The 13,808-nt window shown below is 30.3% G+C and overlaps 1 long non-coding RNA gene across 1 annotated transcript; it reads right to left on the bottom strand.

Annotated features, from left to right (window-relative positions):
- Positions 1-10,331: 10,331 nt before the first annotated feature.
- On the bottom strand, positions 10,332-11,297 carry LOC125370716. The gene is made up of 2 exons (XR_007216772.1): positions 10,897-11,297; positions 10,332-10,558 (listed from the first exon to the last, which is right to left on the bottom strand). It is a non-coding gene; the product is annotated as an uncharacterized LOC125370716 (long non-coding RNA).
- Positions 11,298-13,808: the final 2,511 nt, after the last annotated feature.

The following is a 13,808-nucleotide window of genomic DNA, read 5'->3' as shown; positions in this document are numbered from 1 at the left end:
AACATTCTATAAACTTGAATTAGAATTTACTATTAAGAACTTACTCCTAATAATATAAAAAGGATAACAATATTCAGGATGCTAAGGTACAGTTTGTAAAATATTCCATGATTTTCTGTTCTCTTCCACGTTCCCATCTACTTGTCTTTTGAAATTACAATCTCTCTCTCTCTCTTATGTTTCTGTCTCTTGTATATAAATCTTCCATGACCATTAACATTTAATTTCAGTCGAGTCCTAGTGCTTGACAATGTTCCATTGGAAAATCACTAATGCATAGTGTCCGACAAGTATATGTTGGGACTTGGGAGCGTTATTAAAAGATAAGTTTTAACTAATGATGCATTGTAAAATAATTTGTGTTAGTTGAGTAGTTTTCTGGATTTTTATGATGAATATGTGTAGATTTGTGTACTTTTTCTCTAATTTGTTTTGTGTATTTGAAGATGTCAAAGAAAATATTTTTAGAAAATTTGAGTAAATTTAAAAAATTGGAATATCATAAGACAAAAAATAAAAGGCATAATTTTTAAATAAGGATGCCTTCATTGTTAGATAGATTTGGGTTGCTATAGGTTAAAGAACTTTTAATCCTGAAAATTATGACTAAAAATTTTGTAAAAAATCATTGAAACGTCTAACTCACCTCTTCTTAAGTTACAGTCGCCTAACTTATAATTTGGTAATATAACTCAGTTCTTTTTGTTTTATTATTTTTTAAGCCTCAAAAAATGACAAAGCAAGAGGACAAGAAGCAAGTTCATTGTCCTTCAAAAGAGAGGGGGGATGAGACCAAAAGAAGGTCTATCGTCACAGCAAGCTAGAGATCGCATCACAAAACGGATCAGCCTTGGGTCTTCTTCATCTCCGTCTCTCTTTCGCTTTCTCTTTTCCTCCCAAACTTCTATCCCACCTGATTCTAGAAAGCCCACCTCTTGCAAGAGTTCCTTACTTATTGTTATTTGTTATACCGAAATTCCCAACAGCAGATAAAGCAGAGGAAGGACAAACTTCCTATTCCCATTCCATTTTTAGTAATATAATACCTGAAGCATCTCAGTTTCTCTGACTCATTGTCCCTCTTGCTTGGCCATTCCTCTAAGGGGTTGTTGGGTAACAAGTGCATAATGTCCGCCGGAAGGTCCATGTCTTTTATCATCAACTTGATGAATTAATTTTGAGATATAAGGTTTTCCTATTATAACAGGTTGTTCTTCAACTAAGAAACTAGTCAGACTTAAATAATCGGTGAATTTAGAAATTATAATTTGCAAGTTAGAAAACCACTTTAGATTTGTCTTTTTATGGTCATATTATTTAAGGATCTTTTGTTCTTTGCAGGTTTAACTAAGAACTTCAAAAGTTACAGAAACTCTTAAATCTAGACTTAACCAGAGAGAGATCTTAGAAGTATTTTACTCTTGTAATGTTACAGGAATCCTTCTCTTTTATAAATTCAAACTATAATTTTGCGCCATCCAAAAATTCTTAAATTTTAAGACTCATTATTAAGATTTTGAAGCGGACCAAAGGATGAGAAGAAACTATTTTCAAATCTAGTACCAAAAAAAAAAAAGAACTACTTGAAAAGATTTTTAAAAATAAAACAGAAAAAAAAATATTAAAAAATTGAAGAAGAAGGTCTATTGCCCAGTGCTATATGTTGGTAAATTAGCAATCCTCATTTTAAAAATAGTTCATTCAAAATGAATTACGAGCGAATGAAAATTGATATCCAATGTGTTGACGTAGAAAAATAATATAAAATATCAAGAGTTATATAATATGTTAGAAGTCATGAATTAGTGATGGATTAATCATATGATAAATCAAACGTCATTTCCTACATTAGTCAATTTCTATAAATCATATTTCTCTTTTCTCTTCTTTGCTTCCAAGTTTGACAAAGCTAAAACATATTTCAAATTTATTGTTACAGTTGTTGCAGTATTCATCAACTATATTGAGCCATTATATTATCAAAAGCAGACGTTATATTATTCTCAAACATCGTAAGAGGCGAATATATTTTAAAGAAATTATGTGATATACAAGTTTGGAATTTCCGATCATGTACGTTCTAATTCCTTTTCACTAATGTCTTCATATTCTAGAATTTTATACTTTAATATCTTATTAAATTCAAAAAGAAAATTAATTACTGACATCCTGTCTTTTTTATATTAATATCATGTTTTATTCGTATGTTATCCTCATAATTTCATATTACTGTTCTATTAACTTCAATAATTAATCTATTTATTATTAAATTTAATTTCAGAATCTATTTATCTTTTATATATTATTACTAACATTAACAGTAGAGAAATGGCATTAGTGGCAGCCATGTATAGGCAGTCCACCCAACTTTGAGAAATTATTAAATAATTTTTAAGATATTTTAATTAGTGCTTCCAATGAAAATAAGAATTGCGACATACTAGAGATTGGCTTTTAACAATTTCCCCTATTAAATTCCGATCTAAATTTAGTGTTTACAAAATAAAGTAACTATCCTGATATGGATTATGAAATATATAAATGTCTTCTCATATATATTATATAATAATTTTTATAATTAATTACAATTGCTGACTTCAAATTCAATAATTAAAAACACTAAAGTTATATTTAATCAATTATATTGTTAAAAACACAAATAATCGAAAAGAATCTCGTTGCCTATGCTTATAAATAAGAAGAAAGAGTACTTTTTTTCTCTAAACATTGAGAAAGGAAATAAAATCTTAAAACTTTTCATTCGCCTATTTTTCATTCTTTTACAGTTGAACACTGAACTTATTTTTACTTTTTAAGAATGTAAAATTCGTCGGAAATAGTTTATAAAAAAATTAAAATTAAAATAATAAATTTATATTTATATGTTTATATAGTACTACTATATTAGTATCACAATCATAATTGTTATAATTATACGTATATTTTATTTTTATCAGATAATAGTTTTTATTTATGACTATACTGACTTGATTCTTGATTCCATCATTGAATATAAGTGAGCTCTAAGAGAGATCTAAATTCCACAAATTAATTTTCAATTTCTACTTTAATTAATTAAGAGTAGTTTTTTTTTCTTGTCACTCAAGAATTCCACTTGATGTGAAGAACAAATAAATAGAATTGTAAATGAACCGAGCTGAATCGAATTTTGATAAGTAAGAGCTCGAGCTCAGCTTGATTTAATCTGGCAAAAATTCAAACTCGATTTGAGCTTTTATATTCAAACTCGAGCTCAAGCTTGTTTTAATAATAATGAGCTCGCATGTAATTCGAGCTCAGTTTATAAATAGCTCGTTTTTTATGCTAAATGAACTAAGTTCGTGTTTGACTCATTAGATAATTATATAATGAAAGAAAACTCAAGCTTTTAATACATTTTTTAATATTAATTACTATTAGTATTAGTATAAAAAAATATTGTAATTATTATTATTATTATTATTATTATTATTATTATTATATATAATATATATTAATATTAAATTATTATACAAAACTTTAAATTTAAATATAAAAATAATTTGACTTTGAGCTTGAGTTATTAAATGAGTTTATAGACGAACTTATAAACGAGTCTGCTCATGAGCCAGATTGCAAGCTTATTTGTGAGCTTTTTAAACGACTCGAGTTTGAGTCCGAGCTCCTATAAGACTGGCGAGTTAATAAACCAAATTCTGTCAAGCTCGAGTTTGACTCAATATAGTTATTGAATTCGAAACTGAATTTAAATTTGGTTCAATTAACGTAACGAAGAATCTCAAACGAATTTCTTACTGAGCTGCACTTAAGTAACTTACGAAACATTTGGTTCATTTACAACCCTTACTGAGGAGCGATAAATATTTTCCATATAGTTATCTTGGATATGCATCCATTGTACTCTTCGCTTTCTATAATATTTTATCCGAGTCCAGTGATTCCGAATTAAAATAAAAAATATTATATAAAAAAAACAATATATATTAAATTTCTTATTGTTGAAATATTCGGATCTTAAGAATGAATAATACATGTCACATTATTTTTTACCCTCAACTAAAAGCTAGTTAATAATTGACAGTAGTGGCAATAACTGTAACTGGTTCAAATTTTATTTCACACAAACATAAAAGAAAAACAAAAGATATATAGCATAAAAATTCACTCCTTTGATATTTAATGCAGTTATTTTTTTGATAGTTAAGATTTCAATTAATTCAATTTATTTAATATTCTAATTAATTCAATTTAATCAATTTATTTTTAAAGTTTAATTACACTTTAGTTCTTAAAATTTCAATAATACAAAATATTTTAACACTTAAATTTTCACTAATATGGTCCTTCAAGCTCTCAACTCAGATTTGAAAAGTGTGTGAATTAATATATGCTAGCACGCCTTTATAAAATTATCATGATTTTGTAAAAAAGTGTCTTACTTTTTAACCCATGTATTATTAATAAATAAAATATGAGAGCATATATTGTTGGGTATTTAGTTGAAGCTAAAGAATAGGTCCAAATAAGCTAGTTTATAGGAGTTAATTTATTCAAATTTGTTAAGATTTATTTTTCTTATTTTTCTCTCTTTTGGTTACATAGATTTATAAGGCTCTATAAAAGCCACGGTAATCTTTTGAATTCAATAATAAGTATCTTAGCCTTCATAAAATACATTAAGAGTAAAGATTATGTTCTATTTCCTTTATTTAGTATCAAAGCTCGAAAGGGCCTGATAAGAATGACATACAGATTGAGTGTTTGAGAGGAAAAAATTGAGAGGAAGTGAGAAAAGTTTGCAATAGTGTTTGAGAGGAAAAACACAGAAGAAAGAAAATGGCAGCAGAAAGTTTCACAACACCTTGCATTCCGAAGTTCGATGGAGACTACGATCACCGGAGCTTAATTATGGAAAATTTTCTCCGCTCCAAGGAGTACTGGAGTGTCATTGAACCTGGTCTTGAAGAGTTGAAGGGGACTGAAACCACAAGCACGACAGAGATGAAGGCACTCGACGAAGCAAAACTCAAAGATCTCAAAGCAAAGAACTATCTATTTCAATCTATAGATAAGAGCATCTTGAAAACCATCACCCAGAAGGAGACAGCCAAACAATTGAAGGATTCAATGAAAGTCAAGTATCAGGGAAGTGCTAGAGTGAAGCGCGAACAGCTGCAGCGGCTCCGCAGAACATTCGAAACTCTAAAAATGAAACTGGGAGAAGGTGTGTCTGAGTACTTTGCAAGAGTCATGTCTACTGCCAATGACATGAGAAATTGTGGAGAAAACATGAACGATGTCAAAGTTTTTGAAAAAATACTTCAAAGTCTCACAGACAACTTCAACTTTGTGGTATGCTCCATCGAAGAGTCCAAGGACATTAACCATCTCACAGTAGATGAATTGCAAGCATCCTTGCTTATACATGAACAAAAGGTGATTGAGAAGTGGAGTGAAAAGCAAGTTCTACAGGTGGAGAACGAGCAAAAGAATGTACAAGGAAGAGGTAGAGGCACATCTCAGAGAGGAGGAAGCAACTTTAGAGGCTGAAACTTTAGAGGTAGCAACTTTAGAGGACGAGGAAAAGGTAGATCTTTCGTCAACAGATCAGCCATCAATTGCTTTAGATGTGGAAAACAAGGACATTATCAATTTGAATGTTCAAGTCCAGAAAAAGGAATCAACTATGCTGAGTTCGACGAAGAAGAAGAATTCCTTCTAATGGCACACACAGAAGTCAGTAAAGTTGAAGGAAAAGGTATTTGGTTTCTCGACTTTGGATGTTCAAACCATATGACAGGAGACAAAACTTGGTCTGTTGAGCTCGACGAAAGCTTCAAGCACTCTGTCCGGTTTGAAGTAGAAGGAATCATACAAACGGTGTCTGACGCCTACTATGTCCCAAATCTCACCAATAATTTATTGAGCATAGGACAACTGCAGGAGAAACGTTTGGTGATTTTAAATAAAGAGGGTACTTGTAGAATCTATCATCATTAAAGAGGTTTGATAGTAGACACTCCAATGACTATAAATCGCATGTTCCTGGTCTATGCAAAGACGAAGCCACTGCCTGGTAGTTGCTTGAAAATGGAAGAAGAAGACTTGAAGAATCTCTGGCACATGAGATATGGACATTTAAATAACAAGTCCATCCAAATTATGCAGCAAAGACAAATGGTAAAAGGGTTACCAAATCTGAAAGAAGCAGCCAAGGTTTGCAAAGTATGCAACGTGGGAAAACAACAACAGGAAAATTTCCAGAAAAAGTGATTGGAGGGCATCAGAGAAATCAGAGTTAATTCATGGAGATCTTATGGACCAATCATTCCAACCTCTCACAGTGGTAAGAGGTATTTGTTGGTATTCGTAGACAATTTCTCTTGAAAAACTTGGATATATTTTCTTACAGATAAATTAGAATCCTTTGAGATGTTCAAAACCTTCAAAAGTTTTGTTGAAAAGGAAGCGAAAACAGCCATATACGGATTAAGAACTGATAGGGGAGGAGAATTTACATCAGATAAATTCAACCAGTTCTGCAAGGATCATGGCATAAGACGATAGTTGACAGCGGCATACACTCCACAGCAAAACGGAGTGGCAGAAAGAAGGAACCGGACCATCATGAGCATGGTGCGTTGTCTGCTGTCTGAGAATGAGATGTCGAGATCACTATGGCCAGATGCAATAAGATGGACGGCTCACGTCTTGAATCGAAGTTTTACAAAGGCATTAAAAGACATGGTACCTGAAGAAAGGTGGACAGGAATAAAACTTAAGGTTGACTACTTCATAGTATTCGGCTCCATTGCACATGTACACATCCCTGAACATGATGGAGTTAAGCTCGACGATCGAAGTCGCAAATGCATCTTGCTTGGAGTTAGTGATGAATCCAAAGCTTATAGGTTGTATGATCCGGTAACAAAAAAAAATAATCATAAGTAGGGATGTCATATTTGAAGAAGGTGGTAAATGGGATTGGAAGTTTAGCGCAGCAGAGCTGAAGCAAAATGTTCTTACTTAGGGAGATGATGAAGCTGTTACAGAAGAATCTGAAGTAGAAGAGACTGATGGAGATATTGAAGAAGTTGAATATGGCAGTCCAGAGGTATTTCTAGAAACTGGGGAGTCAGCACCTGAAGAACGAACAAGAAGGGAGAGAAGGGAGCCTGATTGGATCCGTGATTATGAAAGCAGTAAAGGGTTGTCTAAAGAAGAGGTACCATAATAAAATTTAGCCTTGTATATCTCCCATTATGATCCAGTAAGCTTTGATGAAGCTGTAAATGAAGAAAAGTGGCAGGAGGCCATGAAGCTTGAAATTCAAGCTATAGAAAGAAACCGGACTTGGGAGCTTGTGTCACTGCCAAATCAAGCAAAGAAGATTAGTGTTAAATGGGTATATAAAATAAAATTGAATGAAGAAGGCAAGGTTGATAAATGCAAAGCTAGACTCGTCGCCAAAGGGTATTCGCAAACAGCGGGAGTAGACTACAATGAAGTGTATGCGCCTGTGGCTCATTGGGATACCATCAGAATTCTATTAGCAGTAGCACCTCAGTGTGGTTGGTGTGTCTACCAACTTGATGTTAAAAGTACCTTTTTGTACGGCTAATTGAAAGAGGAGGTATACATCGATCAACCGGAAGGGTTTATCAAAAGAGGAGAGGAAGATAAGGTATATCGGTTGAAAAAGGCTCTCTACGGCTTAAAACAAGCCCCAAGAGTCTGGTTTAGTAGAATTGAGGGTCACTTTAAGAGGGAAGAGTTTCAGAAAAGCAACTATGATCACACCTTATTCTTGAAGAAAGATGGAGACAAACTATTGGTGGTAAGTCTTTACGTTGATGATTTAATATATACAAGAATGATGAGCATATGTGCATAGAGTTCAAATTCTCAATGCAAAAAGAGTTCGAGATGACAGACTTGGGCAAAATGAAATTTTTTCTTAGAGTTGAAGTCCATAAGAGTAGAGATGGAATTCATTTATGCTAAAAGAAGTATGCTAAGGAAGTCTTGGAAAGGTTCAATATGTGGAGTTGCAATGCTGTCAAGAATCCAATAGTTCTTGGTACGGTTCTGTCAAAGAAAGGTAGTAAAGGTGTTGACGCAACGCTGTACAAACAGCTAATAGGGTGTTTAATGTATCTTACGGTAACTCATCCTCACTTGATGTTTGTTGTATGTTTAATCTCTCGTTATATGGCTGAACCTAAAGAAGAACACATGATGATTGCTAAAAGGGTACTGAGGTACTTGAAAGGAACACTGGAATTGGGAGTTTTTTATAAGAGAAGCACGAATGTGAATCTGCTGGGATACACAGACAATGACTATGCGCGAGATGTGGACGATAGCAAAAGTACTTCGGGCTACGTCTTTTTTGAAATGGAGCAGCAATTTGTTGGAGTTCAAGAAAGCAAGGGATTGTTACTCTCTCATCTACAGAGGCTGAATATGTAGCTGCCACTGCCTGTGCGTGTCATTGCGTCTGGTTAAAAGAAATTTTGAAAGAGTTAGGCGTTAAAGACTACAATTGTATTGATATAATGTGTGATAACAGTTCATCAATTAAGCTATCCAGGAATCCAGTTATGCATTGAATGACAAAACACATTGATGTTAGATATCATTATCTACGCAATTTATCAAGTGTAGGAGCTGTGAAGTTAGCATTTTGTGGAACTAATGATCAAGTGGCAGATATAATGACTAAACCTATTAAGTTGGATCAGTTTATGAAGCTTAGAGGTTTGCTTGGTGTTCAACGTCCTGAGGAGTAAACTGATGCTGGTTTAGCATATGTCAGTTTAAGGGGAGGAATTTGTTGGGTATTTAGTTGAAGCTAAAGAATAGGTCCAAATAAGCTAGTTAATAGGAGTTGATTTATTCAAGTTTGTTAGGATTTGTTTTCCTTATTTTTCTCTCTTTTGGTTACATAGATTTTTAAGGCTCTATAAAAGCCACGGTAATCTTTTGAATTCAATAATAAGTATCATAGCCTTCATAAAATACATTGAGAGTAAAGATTATGTTCTATTTCCTTTATATATGAGGTGTGCTCAACTGTTTCTATTCACAAAAATAAAGGATTACATTGGTCTTTTGAGAATTAGGATCACACATCGGCCGTGTATGAGTTATACAGAATAGCAGCCCTTACAAAATTGTCATCATTTCATAAAGAAATTTATCTAAATCTATATAAAATCTAGGTTAGGCGGGGCTTGATCGTTTGAATTTTTTAATTTGAGATCGAATCAGACTCGGCCACCCTATATAGATTTAAATTTTAATTAAATTCAATATGCTTTTAAAAATATATAAATTTTTATTTGTAAGATTAGTCAAATTTATTACATGGGTTTTAATAAAATAATATTTTTAAATCTATTTAAAAAATAATAATCTTTTTTAAATTTAGATTCAAATAAGTTTAAAATAAAAATTACGTGTCTAAATTCGAAAAATTTTGGAGCTTCGACAAGCCAAGCAGGTACCCAACAACATTAACAAGTCTGAATGGATCATAATCTATGTGTATATTATTAAGGTTTAATCATTAATTAAATTCTGAATTTTACACTTTTTAATAATTTTATTTAATTGCTTCAAAATTTTAAAACAAATACTCATGTTTTCAATTATTTTTTAAATACTTTTCGATGCTAATTTTTAAAATTTCACGGTAAGAAAAACATCATAAATCGATTGTACTTACTAAAAGAATAATAATTGTGAATCAGAAAAAATAATTTATCCTAAACTTAACAATATAGCCATTACAAGTTTTGTACATGTGCATTTTTTTATATATCTTATATTTAAACGTAACAAATTTTTTACTCACTCGTTTATTCTTTTTTTAGTAAACATAATTGACTTGCCACGCTATTTTTTTTTATTATAAAATTTTAAAAATTATTGTCAAAAAATATTTTTAAAAATAAATAAAAAATATAAATATTTATTTTAAAATTTTAAATTAAATGAAATTATTAAAAAAAATATAATATTAAAAATTTAATCAGTAATTAGACCTATTGTTAATAAAAGAAAGTTAACCCATATATATAGCAGGATACTATGGGTTTAGCTTTTCCTCATCTTGCTTTGCAAACTTGGGCTGATTTGCCTACCTAAAAGCCCAAAAATATATTACTTAGTATTAGAATTAAAATTTTAATCTAATTCTTGAAGTTTGGTAAGTATATTTCTAAGCAGAAAGAGCTTGACTAGTTAGGTCCTGTTCATGCAATATTTCAAAAGCACACCACATCTCTAAACAACAGCAACAGCGTAGATTCTAAAGAAGCAAATGGTAAAAAGAAAGAAGAAAAAAAACCCTCCATTTTGCATTAAAGTAACAATTTCTCATTACAATACATGATTATTTAAGTAGATTTAGTGACAAATAATATAGCTAATTAGGGGTGGGAGCTTGTGTATAAATGTAATCTTCACTCTCATAGAGATTATCTTCTGATCCAATGTCATTATTTCCTTTTATGAATTCTGCTGATCTCTCCTTCTCGCACTCACCTCTTCCCTGCATACATACATATATATATATATATATATATACACACACACACGACTTCAGATAGCAAATTAAGAAGCCACCCATTTATTAATATCATCTTTATTCGTACAGCAGAATATTGAATAAACAAAAAAAACTAACAATAAACAAAAAAAAACTAACATATTTAAATAGATGAGTAATATATATATTTATTAGTATTGAATACTGTATAAATCATTCAATATTTAAATATAAATTACTCCGGGCTATACCATAATCCTAATTAAATATCATTTTATAATTCACAAAACATGAATTTAATGTAGAAACTGCATGAAAGCAGAAAGAAAAGGAGTGTGTACCTTACTGACAGACTTTCCAATGGCCACCACTAAGTCAGTAGTACCAGCCATCCCTTGAATACTAAACACCAAACACAAGAAGAAAAGCAAAGAGATGACAGATAGAATCGAAAAAAATCTCATTGTATGAGCTGCTAAAAACTTGCTGTAGCAGCTAAGAATGGATAAATCATATATAAAGAAAGGAAGAGAGAAAAAGAAAATAAAGATATCATTTTAATTATATATTGAGGGGAAGAGAGTAATTCATGGCCCCTTTTGACCTGTCTCCTGATACCTAAACAGGAAGCTCGACGTTCAAGAGCATTGGTTGGTTCTTTCGGTCCATTTTTTTTCACTTAAATATTTTAGGATACATGCAGCACAGAGAGGAAAGGAGGGTTGTTAGAATTTTCTGTTTGGTTTCCAAGGTTCCTCACTGTTTTTGTTTTACTTTGGTTTATATATATATATATATATATGTACTAGCACCGTCCAATTAATGGATTTTCTTGGAAAGATGGAGCGAGAAAGAGATATAAGCAAGCAGCTCTCTGCAAAAAATGGAGTGAAATGGTAATATGGACAAAAATTGTTTTGCTTGGAAGGTTCTTTGTGCTATGGCCTTGGCCATCGTCCTTATGTTAAGCTTAGCTGAGTTGGGTTTTGGTAAGGCTAACACCTGACCTGTACTAATGGATTTTAGAAGTGATACACTACAATTACTAGAAGTTGATTGACACATATTCATCATTTAAAACTAATAAATATATATCAATTATTTATCAATTTAATATATAAGGGAAAATATTTTTTTTTTGAAAAGAAAAAAGAAAAAAGGAAAGCCAATATTTGCATATCTCTTTATTAGATAAAGTTTTAAAAAATTATCATATTTTTACACTTAAGGAATATGTGTAATTTTTTATATCATATAAATAACATATTTTATTTTTTTATAATTTTTAAATATGTATCATGTTTTTCTTATTAGTTAGATTGTAAATATCAACACGAACATAAATTTTTGATAAAATAACTATTTTTAAATAATTTAGCATTAAATTATATATTTTATGATCATAATAAATTATTAAAATATTTTTTTTAATTTTAATCAAAATTAAATAAAATTTTAATATATTTATGAATTCTATTATATATTATTAGATGTAATTTTACTTACAAAATCATAATTTAGTGTAATTCAAGTAAAATATTTATAAAATTATATAAGAAAATAAAAATAAAAATATGTCTAAAAAATACTAAGAAAATAAAACATGTAATATTCATTTGATAAAAGAATATTTGTGCTCCTCAAATGTAAAACTGTCAACCCGGGTAGTAATTCTTAAAATTTTATCCTTTTTCATATTAGTTATAATAACTTTATTAGGATAAATTTAAATTTAAATTCAATGACTTCAATTTGAGGTAAAAAAAAAAAAGGTTTAATGATCACAGGTGCAATTTACTCAACAAATTAATGAGCATTAGTTTCACAAGCAAAATTCCTGCAAAAACTCAAAGAGTCTTTCTTTAAGGAAATGAAAATAGTTGGGTGTTATTAGGATGAAGAGGGAGTTGCTGCAACAAATAAAAGCTTGTAAGATATGTTCTAGACATGCTTAAACAAACTAAAAGGGAATCTCAGTTAAGATGAAATTTAATCAAAAGAAACTGAAGACAACTCCTATGAATGTTTATACTAGGAATCAAGGTGATCATATATTTATATATCTTTTTATTTGAACTTCTTTTTGCCAAAATATTAGACCATTAACCAGAATTTGCAAATAATTTGACTGAATACTTGGCCCTTTTTAACCAATTACTCTGTGAGTGTTTTTTCTAATTAATTCATAATAAAATAAAGAATAAATGTATATAGTATTATAAAAGTTGAAGTTATTCCTTTTGAGTAATGCATTGTCAAAATATAAAATTATTGTATATCAATCTTTATTCAGTCAACATAACATTAGTCTATTTAATGGACAGAATACAAACAGAATTATAAGATTAAAGGTCCTTTTTAATGCTTGACTAATTAAGATGATATGTTAACATCAATCATGTGATGACAGTTTCTTATTGCAGGAAAAAATAAATAAATAAATAAAAGAAGTTTCTTGCAAGTTTTATTGTTAACAGGGTGTTCTGTATATATATATATATATATATATATAAAGGGTTCATTTAACCATTTTCCTGGAGTAGAAAAATTCATAATTTTAATATTTAAAAAGGGAGGAAAAAAGAGTAAGAAGAAGAAATAGAGGGAAAATAAAAAGATTAATTCTTTTTTAAATTTGAGGTTATACTTTAATTCTTCATATTTTTTCATGATTAAGAAATTACTACAGATGTAAAGAGGCAATTTAAAGCATTTTCCTTTTTGTTTTTATTTTATTTTAAAGAGTAAGTTATTTTCTGAGCCCATCAATTATTTTATCTCCTGTATTTTCTTTCCTTTCTGTTTTTTATTTCTTTCCAAACAAAGATGAGACGAAAATTCTATTTTCTTTTCTTTCCTTTGTTCTTTTTCCCTCTTTATTTTCCTTCCACTTTTTATTTTTCCACACAAGGAGTTAAGCTTGCCTTTTAGAGTGAAACAAAAATAATGAACTATATTTTACTTTAAAAATTGGGAACTTTTGTGCTTGAATATTGCTTTTGGATAACATTTTCCAACATACACTGAATCTGCTTGTGCTGATAAGTGCTGTGTGAACTTGGTCTTCCATTTCCATTGAATCCTAGCAACTAGCAGAAGCTTTTCTTCTCTTTTTCTTTTTTCCTTTTCTTTTCTTTTCTAGCTGGAAGGTATATAATAAGGCATTTTGAAAAGTGTTGCTTTGCTTGCATTGCTAGCTACACATAGAATTAATTATAAAACAATTTACTTTTCAATTTTCAAGTTTCAAGCC

Source organism: Ricinus communis, chromosome 7 (assembly GCF_019578655.1).
Source record: "Ricinus communis isolate WT05 ecotype wild-type chromosome 7, ASM1957865v1, whole genome shotgun sequence".
In the NCBI taxonomy this organism is placed as follows: Eukaryota; Viridiplantae; Streptophyta; class Magnoliopsida; order Malpighiales; family Euphorbiaceae; genus Ricinus; species Ricinus communis.
This window is presented reverse-complemented; position numbering and strand designations above follow the sequence as displayed.